The 15,643-nt window shown below is 40.7% G+C and overlaps 1 long non-coding RNA gene across 1 annotated transcript; it reads left to right on the plus strand.

The window, feature by feature from the left end:
- Positions 1-4,616: 4,616 nt before the first annotated feature.
- On the plus strand, positions 4,617-12,400 carry LOC139413145 (uncharacterized). The gene is made up of 3 exons (XR_011634770.1): positions 4,617-5,026; positions 11,157-11,345; positions 11,659-12,400. It is a non-coding gene; the product is annotated as an uncharacterized lncRNA (long non-coding RNA).
- The last annotated feature ends 3,243 nt before the right edge of the window (positions 12,401-15,643 follow it).

The raw sequence follows: 15,643 nt of genomic DNA on the forward strand, positions 1-15,643 counted from the left end.
GAAATCGTGAATGGGCTAGCATAATTATTTTGTATATATACAAAGATGTGAATTTGAAAAAACGTCAAACGAAATGAAGTGCAACTTGTTTGATGTCTTGCCAGCTTCAGTTTGAAGTGATTGTGTTAACTTCTTATGGCTGAGGTCCCGTTAACGGGATCGATATGACAGCAGCCAGTGAAAGTGCAGGGCGCCAAATTCAAACAACAGAAATCTCATAATTAAAATTCATCAAACATGTATTTTACAACATTTTAAAGAAACTTGTTAATCCCACCACGGTGTCCGATTTCAAAAAGGCTTTACGATGAAAGCACACCAAACAATTGTTATGTCAGTACCTAGTCACAGAAAAACACAGCCATTTTCCCAGCCAAATAGTCACAAAAAGTAGAAATAGAGAAAATGAATCACTAACCTTTGATCTTCATCCGATGACACTCATAGGACTTCATGTTATACAATACATGTATGTTTGTTTGATAAAGTTCATATTTATATCCAAAAATCTCCGTTTACATTGGCGCGTTACGTTCAGTAATGTTTTGCTTCCAAACATCCAGTGTTTTTGCAGAGCCACATCAATTTACAGAAATACTCATAATAAACATAAAAGATAAGTGTTATGCATTGAACTTTAGATAAACTTCTCCTTAATGCAACTGCTTTCAAAAAAGCTTTACCGAAAAAGCACACCATGCTATAATCTGAGTACAAAGCTCAGAGACCAGAACAAGCCATACAGATATCCGCCATGTTGTGGAGTCAACAGAAGTCAGAAATAGCATTATAAATATTCACTTACCTTTGATCTTCATCAGAATGCACTCCCGGGAATTCCAGTTCTAGAATACATGTTTGTTTTGTTCGATAAATTATGGACTTTATGTCCAAATACCTCCTTTTTGTTCACACCTTTAGTTCACAAATCCAAATTCACGACGTGCAGGACAGACAAAGTCCAAAAATTCCATTACAGTTCGTAGAAACATGTCAAATGATGTATAGAATCAATCTTTAGGATGTTTTTAACATATCTTCAATGTTTCAACCGGTGAATTCCTGTCTTTAGAAATGCAATGGAACGCAGCTACCTCTCACGGGAGTGCACGTGATCAGCTCATGGGCTTCTGGCAGACCTCTTACTCAATCAGCTCTTATTCTCTTCTCCTTCACAGTAGAAGTCTGAAACAAGGTTCTAAAGACTGACATCTCGTGGAAACCTTTAGGAAGTGCAATTGGACCAAATTTACACTGTCTTGGATAGGCAAAGTTGAAAAACTACAAACCTCAGATTTCCCACTTCCTGGTTGGATTTCTACTCAGGTTTGTGCCTGCCATATGAGTTCTGGTATACTCACAGACATTCAAACAGTTTTAGAAACTTCAAAGTGTTTTCTATCCAAATCTACTAATAATATGTGTATCTTAGCTTCTGGGCCTGAGTAGCAGGCAGTTTACTCTGGGCACCTTATTCATCCAAGCTTCTCAATACTGCTCCCAAGCCACAAGTTAACTGGGTTGTTGGCTCCCTGAACAACCGTGTCCTGACGTGAGAGCACATTTTCTATGCCAGGTCGAAATCGCGCCTCATTAGCTCATTGTTAAATACATACATGTTACTAGACAACAGCTTATGCAAATTCAGCTACTTTGTTGTTATTCTGGCTGCACTGTTTGACCTGACTGTAAATGATCTGTAGTTGGCTGGCTAGCAAGCAAGGAATAATAATTTTGCCAGCCAGTATGTCAATGGAACATTTAGAACGAATGACTGGGTGACATGTCTATTGATACAGAACAAAAAGACTGAACGACTGGGTCGCTACCCGGCTTGGGTAGCAAACCTAGATTTGTGTTAAGACTATATATCCTTTTCGGGCATTATCACTTAATAATAATAATACGCTAAGCATTCTAAGCTACGGGAGGGCCTACTCCTACAATTTTGGGCCGATTGTTCATTTTATGCTCAAAAGAAGTGCGTCATCCTCTTGCATCCATTAGGCTACTTTTTATCCCGCTGTATTTTATTTTTGTTGACAAGGCAAAGCCTATTAAAGTGCTGGTCTAGCTACTCGGGTATAACAATCATCACTCCCAGATGAACATGATTCACTTCTCGCCCAGTCCCTAGGAGACATAGAGCCATTTGGATCGTGAGCTGAAAGAGGAGAGTTGACAGGAGATGTTGGGGCCCTTGCTAGTGGTTAGATGAGTGTCATTTGGGCTGCAAAGCTCACTGGGCAAAGGGCTTCTAAATACAAACTTGGGCTTTTAACTATCTAAGATTACTCTTGTTATTATTATATGATTATTAGTTTATTTTCTTGGTTTTTGTGTTTGGAATGGCACTGTTACTACGGGATATGATGCTGTTATAAAGCATTTGATGTAAGCGTTGGAAGGCCCCAAATGTTAATTGACTGGACATTCCATATTACCATGGCAAATTATGCGTCACAATAGTAAAAAATAATAATAAATGCAATCCACCATGGTCAGCGTGTCGATTCCGCCTCCACTGATTGAGAAACGTGAGCTGTGGAGGAGTGACACTGTCTGACATGAGACGATGGCAATCCACAGTACAGTATCAACTGCACTGCTGGATTTATAGTCTAGGGTGGGCCCTTGCGCAAAATCTTCAATAGCCTCTTGACATGTTTTCCCCAACTCTTAAACTAACCCTCAAATGCAAGGTATATAATGTGCCACCAACTCCTGTGATCCACAGAAGATTATAGATCAACTTTTCAAAGTGTGCACAAGATGAAAATACATGCATGCATACTTGCTGACTTACTTACTTACTTACTTGCTACCAGTGCTTTGATAAGGTTATTTACTGATACTTTCCTGTGGATATATTGTCTCATTCCAACCGTCAAAAGGACCAACCGCACGGACAAACAGTAAAGTAAAAACTATAATTGTATTAAACATTCTTTGTGGAAGTTTTACAAACAAATGTATGGCATTAATCTGTGAGCCAGAGGTATCACAGTCTCAGGCAAGGTAAAAATCCAATACAACAGTGACACCCTTTTGTATTTTTGATGTATTGTGGTGGCAGCATCATGTTATGGGGATGCTTGTCACTGGCAGGGACAGTGTTGTGTTCATGAGTGGTCCAGTCTCAGCCCTGACTCCAAACCAAATTTACGGAGCCTGACCAATTTTGACAAAAACAATAGATATACAGGTAGCTGCCAAAATAAAGGGAAAAACTTGAGTATGGAGTCATAGCCAATTCAAAAGTCAAATGGGCGCGAGCAAGATGAAACGTAATTGCGCGAGTAAAAACGAGTCAAAAGAGAAGAAATGTAGTCGACCAGAGGATGGGTTCACACGAGCGCAGGCCAGCGTGGTGTGCACAAATTTAACTTGAAAAATGTAACTTGAGCGCTTGCAAGTGTGACTTTAAGTGCGCAGAACCACATTGCCATATGCAGTAAATTATTTGGAGGCCAGAGGCTTTTGTTCCCTTGAAGAAATACTTCAAGACATCCCCACAGATCTCCTCTCACCAATTTTCCTGTTTGCTCTCCAAAATCCATTTTGCTCTCGCAACTGCTTACTATCTTTTTATACCAGGAAAGTTCTAGCCAGTGAATATAGCCTGTAGCAGTCTACTGAAACACAAATGGTCAGGTTTTTGGGCCAGTCATGTCTTGAGTGATCTCTTACCGCTTTTTTGACCACAGAAGATGGAAGGGGATGGTGAACGATGGCTGATGATGTAAGTTTGATTCGTTTTTCACTAGAGAAACCGACCAGCTAGCTAATCAACTATGATTTCAAATTTGAATGTAGTTATTTTGTCTTTTGTTATTAAAGCAGGCTAATGATGAGCCAAGCTAGGTTAATGTCAGTTAGCTAGAAAGCGAACTAGCTAATGTTAGACAGCTAACATTTTAACCCTGTGGTTTAACCAAAGGTGGTATCGTTTTCTATAGTCTCTGGTTTAACTAAGCGCAATGTAGATATGTTGAGGAAGGGTTTAATAGAGGAGGAGGACTTGGAAGACCAGCATGACTGAGTGGCAGGAGAGGGGGGAGCAAGGGGCCCCAGGATCTTGTTTCCTTTGAGGAGTTTATAAGTTTGGTTGACTCACATGTTACTGAGAAATGTGATTATCATTACGACTTGATGCGGTGGTACATAGATTTTTTTTTAAATCTATGACACGTATGTTTCTTTAATTGAAATATATGTAATAAAAAAAATAATAATTAAATCGCCATTTCATGGTGTGTCTAAGTTGTTACAGTATGTCTGATATTTGTCTCAAACATTTTTTCCCCCTGCTGGTGTCAAGGTCGGACCAGGTCTCATGAGATTTTATCTCAATGAGACTAACTTGAATAAATAAAGGTATACAGTTTTGCTTTGGTACTGCAGTTCAGTTTAGCTGATGCCTAGCCCAGAAAGAATAATTTCCATTGGCGGCCAGATTTGAAATTTCCTTCATCACCTTTTTCCACAAAACACCCACTGAATTATTCAGTTAATTATTACAGAGGCCGAAAGTATATATATATTTTTTTAATCACATAGACTGTTATTTTATATTCATCCAATGTCTGTCATGTTTTCGTTGCTGCTTGTGCTGAGTGCTAGTGCCATGTGCATCCAGTATAAACTGGATGCAACCTGGAATCGGCGTGAGTAGATTACCTTGAAAACAACAGTCGGACATCTTGTACACAGTCTTGAGTTTTTATTATACCTCATTGGGGGGGGGGGGAATAATGAGAACATACAGGGAAGACCCTCACTGGGGGAGCCAAAAGAGTCAGGCTCCGAAACAAATAATAGGGAATATTTATAACCGCTAGCCGCATACTTCGAGATTTAATAACTTTTACCCTTGTCAGTTTTTGTGCAATAAATGAGAATGACCTCAAATCATTTCTCTCTCCATCCCTCTTTCCATGCAGGTCCATTGTCACTAATATGTGGTGTTGAAGTTTGTCTCTGCTCAGCTGACAGACAGGAGATACAGGAATCCATTCTGTTCCAAGTAGGTTACATTGGCTTTCCTCTATATACAGCACTCTGGGGACTACTCCAAGTATTGGTATTTTATTAGGAACCCCATTAGCTGTTGTAAAAGCAGCAGCTACTCTTCCTTGGGTTCACACAAAACATAAAACAATACAGAACATCATTGGACAAGGACAGAAAAACATACATTTTTTAAAAGGCACACACAGTCTACATATCAACACACACAACTATCTAGGTCAAGTAGGGGAGAGGCATTGTGAGGTGTTGCTTTCTGTTATTTGAAACCAGGTTTGCTGTTTATTTGAGCAATAGGAGATGGAAGGAAGTTCCATGCAATAAGGGCTCTATATAATACTTTGTGTTTTCTTGAATATGTTCTGGATTTGGGGACTAAAAAAAGATCCCTGGTGGCATGGCTGGTGGGTTAAGTGTGTGTCAGAGCTGTGTGTAAGTTGACTATGCAAACAATTTGGGATTTTCAACACATGAATGTTTCTTATACAAATAAGTGATGCAGTCAGTCTCTCCTCAACTCTTAGCCAAGAGAGACTGGCATGCATAGTATTTATATCAGCCCTCTGATTACAACTAGGAGCAAAACGTGCTGCTCTGTTCTAGGCCAGCTGCAGCTTTATTAGGTCTTTCTTTGCAGCACTGGACCACACAACTAATAATCAAGATACAAGCACTAAAGCAATGATTTGTACCAAATACAATGCTCTTAGTTTTAGAGATGTTCAGGACCAGTTTATTACTGGCCACTCATTCCACAACAAACTGTAACTATTTAAGGGTTTCAGTGACTTCATTAGCTGTTGTTGCTGATGCGTATATGGTTGAATCATCAGCATACATTGACACACATTCTTTGTTTAACGCCAGTGGCAGGTCATTGGTAAAAATAGAAACGAGTAGAGGGCCTAGAGAGCTGCCCTGCAGTACACCACACTTTGCATGTTTTACATTAGAGACACGTCCATTAAAGAAAATACTTTGAGTTCTATTAGATAGCTCTGAATCCACAATATGGCAGAGGTTAAAAAGCCATAGAACTTAAGTGTTTTCAACAACAGGTTATGGTCAATAATATCAAAGGCTGCATTGAAATCTAACAGTACAGCTCCCACGATCTTCTTATTATCAATTTCTTTCAACCAATCATCAGTCATTTGTGTCAGTGCAGTAAATGTTGAGTGCCCTTCTCTATAAGCATGCTGAAAATGTGTTGTTAATTTGTTTACAGAGAAATAGCATTGTATTTGGTCAAACACCATATTTCCAAAAGTTTGCTAAGAGCTGGCAGCAAGCTTTATAAGTCTGCTGTTAGACCCAGTAAAGGCCGCTTTACAACTTGGGTAGCGGGAATACTTTGGCTTCCCTCCATGCCTGAGGACACAGACTTTCCTCTATGCTCAGATAAAAAAATATGACCGGAGTGGCTATAGAGTCAACTACCATCCTCAGTAGCTTACCATCTAAGTTGTCAATGCCAGGGAGGTTTGTCATTATTGATCGTTAACAATAATTTTTCCACCTCTCCCACACTAACTTTACAAAATTCAAACTTGCACTGTTTTATTTCATCATTTGTTTTTTTTTTAATGCTTGAATATAATTGCTCACTGTTTGTCATGGGCATTTCCTGCCTAAGTTTGCCAACTTTGCCAATGGAATTATCGTTAAAATAATTGGCGACATCAAATGGTTTTGTGATAAGACATCTGATTCGATGAAAGATGGAGTTGAATTTGTCTTTCTGCCCATAATTTCATTTAACCTCTTTTAGATCAGTGTCCCGCTAGGATTCCACCACGACATCATCCGGTGAAATTGCAGAGCGCGAAATACAGAAAACGTAATATTAAACATTCATGAAAATACAAGTGTCATACATCATTTAAAAGCTTAACTTGTTAATCCAACAGCGTTCAGATTTCAAAAAGGCCTTACGGCGAAAGCATTCGATTGTCTGAGGACCGCGCCCCACTGCAAAATCCTTTCCAAACCAGCACAGGTGTCAAAAAATGCCAAATAGAGATTAAAATAAATCACTTTTGAAGATCTTCCTCTGTTTGCAATTCCAAGGGTCCCAGCTACACAATGAATGGCAGTTGTGTTCAATAAAGTCCTTCTTTATATCCCAAAAATGTCAGTTTAGTTGGCGCGCTTGATTTAGTAATCCACTCGTTCAACATGCATACAAACAAATCCAAAAAGTTATCGGTAAAGTTTGTCCAAACAAGTCAAACGATGTTTCTAATTAATCCTCAGGTATTCTAATATCTAAATAAACTATAATATTTACGACGAAGAATAGTATGTTCAATAGGGAAGATAAATAACGAAAAGCGCGCTCTCGTTCACGAGTACAAATAAGCCTGAAACCCTTTCTAAAGACTTGACATCTAGTGGAAGCCATAGGAATTGCAATCTGGGAGGAATTATTTTGTATTTCCCATAGGTTGGCATTGAAATGGCCTGTGACCTCACTAAAAAACATTTCGGGTGGATTCTCCTCGGGTTTTCGCCTGTCATATTAGTTATGTTATACTCAGACATGCTTTTAGCAGTTTGAGAATCATCAGAGGGTTTTCTATCCAATGCTACCAAATATATGCATATCCTAGCTTCTGGGCCTGAGTAACAGGCAGTTTAAGTCACGTAAGTCATCTGAAATTCCGAACAAAAACCAGTCTCCCGAAGAAGTTAAAGTACTCAAGTTTTTATTCCATCATTCCTTATCATTGATCTTGGTTTCATAATAAAGTTTATTCTTTTTGTTGAGTTTAATCACATAATTTCTCAATTTGCAGTAAGTAAGCCAGTCAGATGTACAGCCAGACTTATTAGCCACTCCTTTTGCCCCATCTCTTTCTACCATACAATTTTTAAATTCCTCATCAATCCATGGAGCCTTAACAGTTCTAACAGTCAGTTTCTTAACAGGTGCATGTTTATCAGTAATTTGATGTAGCAATTTCATACATTCATCAAGTGCAGTGTCTGGATGTTCATTAATCACATCAGACCAACAAATATTCCACATAAGTCACAGCAAAATCTTTTGAATGATCTCTTATATACTTTTTTACACCCAGTTGTTAGTCCTTTAGCTTTCCTGGATAAAGCCACTATATTGTGATCACTGCATCCAATGTGTATGGATACAGCTTTAGAACAAAGTTCTACAGCATTAGTAAAAATGTGATTGATAATGTGGTTGATCTTGTTCCTGTAGTGTTTGTAAAACACCCTGGTAGATTGATTAATAACCTGAACCAGATTACAGTCACTGGTTACAGTAGGAAGCTTCCTCTTGAGCGGACAGCTTGATGAAAACCAGTCAATATTCAGGTCCCCAAGAACCTGCAACCACAACACTTCAATAACACTTGACATTAGATCTTCTCTAAGCATTACAGGGATATGGCTCTGAATGAATATATATATATACAGTGGGGAGAACAAGTATTTGATACACTGCCGATTTTGCAGATTTTCCTACTTACAAAGCATGTAGAGGTCTGTATTTTTTTTATCATAGGTACACGTCAACTGTGAGAGACGGAATCTGAAACAAAAATCCAGAAAATCACATTGTATAATTTTTAAGTAATTAATTTGCATTTTATTGCATGACATAAGTATTTGATACATCAGAAAAGCAGAACTGAATATTTGGTACAGAAACCTTTGTTTGCAATTACAGAGATCATATGTTTCCTGTAGTTCTTGACCAGGTTTGCACACACTGCAGCAGGGACTTTGGCCCACTCCTCCATACAGACCTTCTCCAGATCCTTCAGGTTTCGGGGCTGTCGCTGGGCAATACAGACTTTCAGCTCCCTCCAAATATTTTCTATTTGGTTCAGGTCTGGAGTTTGGCTAGATCACTCCAGGACCTTGAGATGCTTCTTACTGAGCCACTCCTTAGTTGCCCTGGCTGTGTGTTTCGGGTCGTTGTCATGCTGGAAGACCCAGCCACGACCTATCGTCAATGCTCTTACTGAGGGAAGGAGGTTGTTGGCCAAGATCTCGCGATAAATGGCCCCATCCATCCTCCCCTCAATACGGTGCAGTCGTCCTGTCCCCTTTGCAGAAAAGCATCCCCAAAGAATTATGTTTCCACCTCCATGCTTCACGGTTGGGATGGTGTTCTTGGGGTTGTACTCATCCTTCTTCTTCCTCCAAACACGGCGAGTGGAGTTTAGACCAAAAAGCTCTATTTTTGTCTCATCAGACCACATGACCTTCTCCCATTCCTCCTCTGGATCATCCAGATGGTCATTGGCAAACTTCAGATGGGCCTGGACATGCGCTGGCTTGAGCAGGGGGACCTTGTATGCACTGCAGCATTCTAATCCATGACGGCGTAGTGTGTTACTAATGGTTTTCTTTGAGACTGTGGTCCCAGCTCTCTTCAGATCATTGACCAGGTCCTGTCGTGTAGTTCTGGGCTGATCCCTCACTTTCCTCATGATCATTGATGCCCCACGAGGTGAGCTCTTGCATGGAGCCCCAGACCGAGGGTGATTGACTGTCATCTTGAACTTCTTCCATTTTCTAATAATTCCGCCAACAGTTGTTGCCTTCTCACCAAGCTGCTTGCCTATTGTCCTGTAGCCCATCCCAGCCTTGTGCAGGTCTACAATTTTATCCCTGATGTCCTTACACAGCTCTCTGGTCTTGGCCATTGTGGAGAGGTTGGAGTCTGTTTGAGTGTGTGGACAGGTGTTTGTTATACATTTAACGAGTTCAAACAGGTGCAGTTAATACAGGTAATGAGTGGAGAACAGGAGGGCTTCTTAAAGACAAAATTAACATATCTGTGAGAGCCGGAATTCTTACTGGTTGGTAGGTGATCAAATACTTATGTCATGCAATAAAATGCAAATTAATTACTTAAAAATCATACAATGTGATTTTCTGGATTTTTGTTTTAGATTCTGTCTCTCACAGTTGAAGTGTACCTATGATAGAAAATTACAGACCTCTACATGCTTTAAGTAGGAAAAAACCTGCAAAATCGGCAGTGTATCAAATACTTGTTCTGTGTGTGTGTATATATTACACACACACATACATACATTCAGTTGAAGTCGGAAGTTTAATACACTTAGGTTGGAGTCATTAAAACTAGTTTTTCAACCACTCCACACATTTCTTGTTAACAAACTATAGTTTTGGCTAGTCAGTTAGGACATCTACTCTGTGCATGACACAAGTAATTTTTCCAACAATTGTTTACAGATTATTTCACTTATAATTCACTGTATCACAATTCCAGTGGGTCAGAAGTATACAGACACTAAGTTTACTGTGTATGTGGAGTTTTGCAGAGATGGTTGTCCTTCTGGAAGGTTCTCCCATCTCCACAGAGGAGCTCGAGCTCTGTCAAAGTGACCATCGGGTTCTTGGTCACCCCCGATTGCTCAGTTTGGCCGTAGGAAGAGTCTTGGAATTTCCAAACCTCTTCCATTTAAGAATTTTTGAAGCCACTGTGTTCTTGGGACCTTCAATGCTCCAGAAATGTTTTGGTACCCTTCTGTGCCTCGACACAATCCTGTCTCGAAGCTCTATGGACAATTTCTTTGACCTCATCGCTTGGTCTTTGCTATGACATGCACTGTCAACTGTGGGACCTTATATAGACAGGTGTGTGTCTTTCCAAATCATGTCCAATCAATTTTAATTTACCACAGGTGTACTCCAAGTTGTAGAAACATCTAAATGATGATCAATGGAAACCGGATGCATCTGAGCTCAATTTCGAGTCTCTTAGCAAAGGGTTTGAACACTTATGTAAATAAGGTATTTCTGTTTTTTATAATACATTTGCTAAAATTTCTTAACCTGTTTTCACTTTGTCAGTATAGGGTATCGTGTGTGGATTGATGAGGGGGGAAAAAATATTTAATACATTTTAGAATAAGGCTGTAACGTAACAATTTGGGAAAAAGTCAAGAGGTCTGAATACTTTCCGAATGCACTATATGTATCCCTCCACATTCCTCAAACTCCAGTTTCCTACTTTTGGTTACCTTTTTACCCATGTCTATGGATTGTACAATAACTTTTTAAGTTTGGACTTCCACTCCTACTAAATCTATAATATCTCCTGTATTGTTCTGTTCTCTTTATAGATTATGCTGACGCCCCATTGTAAGAACCTGGAGATCTTCACTGGTTCTGAGGGAGGTGATGTTGCTACAAACAATGTCTGGGACAGCTTCCAGCCCTACTGTTATCTGGAGAACAGCCAGAGAGTGGTCAAGACATCTGCCACAACTCCATCTTTAGTGTGTCAGCTCTGCTGCACCTGGGCACTAAAGGTATGGCACCGCACTCCCAACATTTGTGAATGCTTAAACATACATGTATGCTCATTTGTGTTTCTTAACGTGTCAATTAGCAGTTGAAACAATAACAAAGCGAACTCCCCACTGCCATTTTTGTGAAAAGCTGAGGGATGGGGCTGGAGAAATGTAACCACTCCCAGAGCTATCGATGCACCATTGGAGGAGACGACCCGTCTCCTCGCCTCAGACCTCCCAATGGGTTTTGAGAAGGATGCAAGGAGTTGAGCAGATATGAATTGTATCTGTTTGCACTTATATCTTTGTTCTGCTTGTGCTCTTTCAACAGATTGATCTGGCTTGCTGATAACATCTGATCTGATGAGACTCCCGATGTGATTTGACTCCTGTATTAATGACTTCAATAAAACTTCCAATGCCAAATTGAGATTGGTATTCTGCAATTGATAGACAATGGTAGTTCCCAGTCAGACAGTAACTATAAAACAAATGTTTTCCTCAGTGAATGTGTTTTGCCCTCAGTCCTCCTTTTGAATGTTTGTGTGTACTGATTCAGTTCTAAACGACTGTCAAATCCATCCTCACTTCCTCGATCACTGCAACGGAGTGTCTGGTCTTCTGAGAGGGTCCTTGGCTGCCGCCTGCCCTGCATCGAGGTCCTGCAGGGCAAGGAAGCGTGCAGGAAAGATCATTGCCGACCCCTTCCATCCCCTCTTCCAAAGACTCCCCTCTGGCAAATGGTTAAGGTCAATCACGACCAAAACCTCCCGCCACCTGAACAGTTTCTTCCCCAGCGCCGTGGCCCTCGCCAACTGGCCACCTGGTCCACGGATCATCCGCTCATCCACAGACTATGTACCTTGCACTATCATCCCAGAACTGCACATTGTTCTTTGCATCTCTTACATGCATCATTTATGTAGTGTAGCTTATAGCGTAGTTTAACGTTTTTAGCTTAATGTTCATTGTATGTACACTGGATCTGCATCTATATTTGGTCTGCCAGCACCATTTCAGAGTCAAATTCCTGTACATGTATTTGTCGAATAAAGCTGATTCTGACATGTTAACCTGAGTTTAGCTGATTTAGTATTCATGTCAGTTTACATTCTATTATTTGGGACTGGTTATGCATTGTATGCAGATTCTCTCCTTTGTGTCTTCATATTCAAATTCCCCATGTGCTGAGTGTCTCCCTTTGGGATTAATACCCTAAATATTGGATCCTGCCTTCAATTAGTGGACTTGTTTTATGGTGTTTGCTAGAGCTGATTGCTTTTCGTTTTACAGATTGTTGTTGGCTAACCAGTAATTAGCTGGCTAACTTTAGCAAGTAGATTCCACTCAAGGTATAGTATATCTATGTATTTATTTTTAATTCCTTCCTGTGTGTACCTAGTTGTTCGGGTGCTTACTATTCAAGTCTGCTAGCAAGCTAAACAGACAGCTCTGTAGTGCATCTGTTTTGAAGGTACGCAAAAGGAAGGCTCTTTATAGCCAATCACAACACTGGACTGGCCAATGGCAGTAATTTGAATCACGGTTCTTTGCTTACAGCTCTATATGTATTGTTTAAGGGTGCAATATGCATAAATTGCTCTGCCATTTCCTGGTTGTTAAAATTATAGTTTGCCTTATTTAGGTTTGTTCATTTTGTCAATGTAGAGAATCATACCATCCAAACTGCTGGGAGATATCTTTCCAATAACCCCAAATATTGTATTTTCAGCTGTTTTGAAGCTGGTGTACAAAACCAGAAATAATACACTAAAGTTGTGCATGAGAAGCATAGAAATAGCACACACAAAACAGATACACTGCTTCTTAGGCTTGCTGTCAATGAGAATGACAGATCTATAACTCACATTTCTATGTGAATTTGGTTGGGTTGCCCAAAAGTCACATATCTGCTTTGAGACTTTTTTTTTATCTGAGCAATGGAGGAAACAGAACAGCTGCACCCCCATGTTTTTACCAGAAAAGTATCATGATTCATTGGGTAATTTGTCATTTTCAATGATTGTTTTGAGCTAAGTCTAATAGTCAATTTTGTATACACTGCTCAAAAAAATAAAGGGAACACTTAAACACAATGTAACTCCAAGTCAATCACACTTCTGTGAAATCAAACTGTCTACTTAGGAAGCAACACTGATTGACAATAAATTTCACATGCTGTTGTGCAAATGGAATAGACAACAGGTGGAAATTATAGGCAATTAGCAAGACACCCCCAATAAAGGAGTGGTTCTGCAGGTGGTGACAACAGACCTCTTCTCAGTTCCTATGCTTCCTGGCTGATGTTTTGGTCACTTTTGAATGCTGGCGGTGCTTTCACTCTAGTGGTAGCATGAGACAGAGTCTACAACCCATACAAGTGGCTCAGGTAGTGCAGCTCATCCAGGATGGAACATCAATGCGAGCTGTGGCAATAAGATTTGCTGTGTCTGTCAGCGTAGTGTCCAGAGCATGGAGGCGCTATCAGGAGACGTGGAGGAGGCCGTAGGAGGGCAACAACCCAGCAGCAGGACCGCTACCTCCACCTTTGTGCAAGGAGGAGCAGGTGGAGCACTGCCAGAGCCCTGCAAAATGACCTCCAGCAGGCCACAAATGTGCATGTGTCTGCTCAAACAGGTCAGAAACAGACTCCATGAGGGTGGTATGAGGGCCCGACGTCCACAGGTGGGAGTTGTGCTTATAGCCCAACACCGTGCAGGACGTTTGGCATTTGCCAAAGAACACCAAGATTGGCAAATTTGCCACTGGCGCCCTGTGCTCTTCACAGATGAAAGCAGGTTCACACTGAGCACGTGACAGAGTCTGGAGACGCCGTGGAGAACGTTCTGCTGCCTGCGACATCCTCCAGCATGACCGGTTTGGCGGTGGGTCAGTCATGGTGTGAGGTGGCATTTCTTTGGGGGGCCGCACAGCCCTCCATGTGCTCGCCAGAGGTAGCCTGACTGCCATTAGGTACCGAGATGAGATCCTCAGACCCCTTGTGAGACCATATGCTGGTGTGGTTGGCCCTGGGTTCCTCCTAATGCAAGACAAGTCTAGACCTCATGTGGCTGCAGTGTGTCAGCAGTTCCTGCAAGAGGAAGGCATTGATGCTATGGACTGGCCCACCCGTTCCCCAGACCTGAATCCAATTGAGCACATCTGGGACATCATGTCTCGCTCCATCCACCAACTCCAAGTTGCACCACAGACTGTCCAGGAGTTGGCGGAATGCTTTAGTCCAGGTCTGGGAGGAGATCCCTCAGGAGACCATCCGCCACCTCATCAGGAGCATGCCCAGGCGTTGTAGGGAGGTCATACAGGCATGTGGAGGCCACACACACTACTGAGCCTCATTTGACTTGTTTTAAGGACATTACATCAAAGTTGGATCAGCCTGTAGTGTAGTTTTCCACTTTAATTTTGAGTGTGACTTCAAATGCAGACCTCCATGGGTTGATACATTTGATTTCCATTGATAATTTGTGTGTGATTTTGTTGTCAGCACATTCAACTATGTAAAGAAAAAAGTATTTAATAAGAATATTTCATTCATTCAGATCTAGGATGTTATTTTAGTGTTCCCTTTATTTTTTTGAGTAGTGTATTATATAATAAACTAATTGTATTTGTCCCCTGCCCTGTCGCCTTAAGAAAAGTGATCAAAAACATTCAAGTTTTCCTTTGCTCCCTCATTCCACTGTTTTGGTTCAGTGACGTTAGAAAGCGCTATATGCATCACTGGTGTTTAAAATGAAAAGGCACCTACAAAATATTACGTGATTAAATCTGAAAAAATGATCCTCCCCAAGCTGCTTACAGGCATTTACCACCATTCTGCATTTGCCATCTATTTTCCCAATTCACATTCTTAAAATGTCTTAATTCATTTACAAAAGTAAGTCCTGGTTGAGCCCAATATGTGCTTTACAGTTACAATTTAGCCAAGCTGTGTCTATGCGCCTATGGACCTTGCAATGTGTAATTTGCCTGCAGCTCCAAATCAAAATCAAATGTTATTGGTTACGTACACATGGTTAGCAGATGTTAATGCGAGTGTAGCGAAATGCTCCACGATCTCACTCTATTCCAGCACAGTCAGGGGGTCAGAGATGGCACAGGATAGGGGTTCTCAATTAAGTTAAAATATCCTTGAATCTTGACTCAAACACACACACAAATGCATGATAGCTAAAATGTTGCAGTATGTCTGGTTTGGATGTGGTGACTGCTCTTAGTTTTGGGAAATGAACAAACTGTCAGGTATGAACCGTGTGGTGATTTTATTTTGAAATGCTGTGACCACATAGCATTTT

The sequence above is a fragment of the Oncorhynchus clarkii genome, chromosome 7 (assembly GCF_045791955.1).
Source record: "Oncorhynchus clarkii lewisi isolate Uvic-CL-2024 chromosome 7, UVic_Ocla_1.0, whole genome shotgun sequence".
Classification (NCBI taxonomy): Eukaryota; Metazoa; Chordata; class Actinopteri; order Salmoniformes; family Salmonidae; genus Oncorhynchus; species Oncorhynchus clarkii.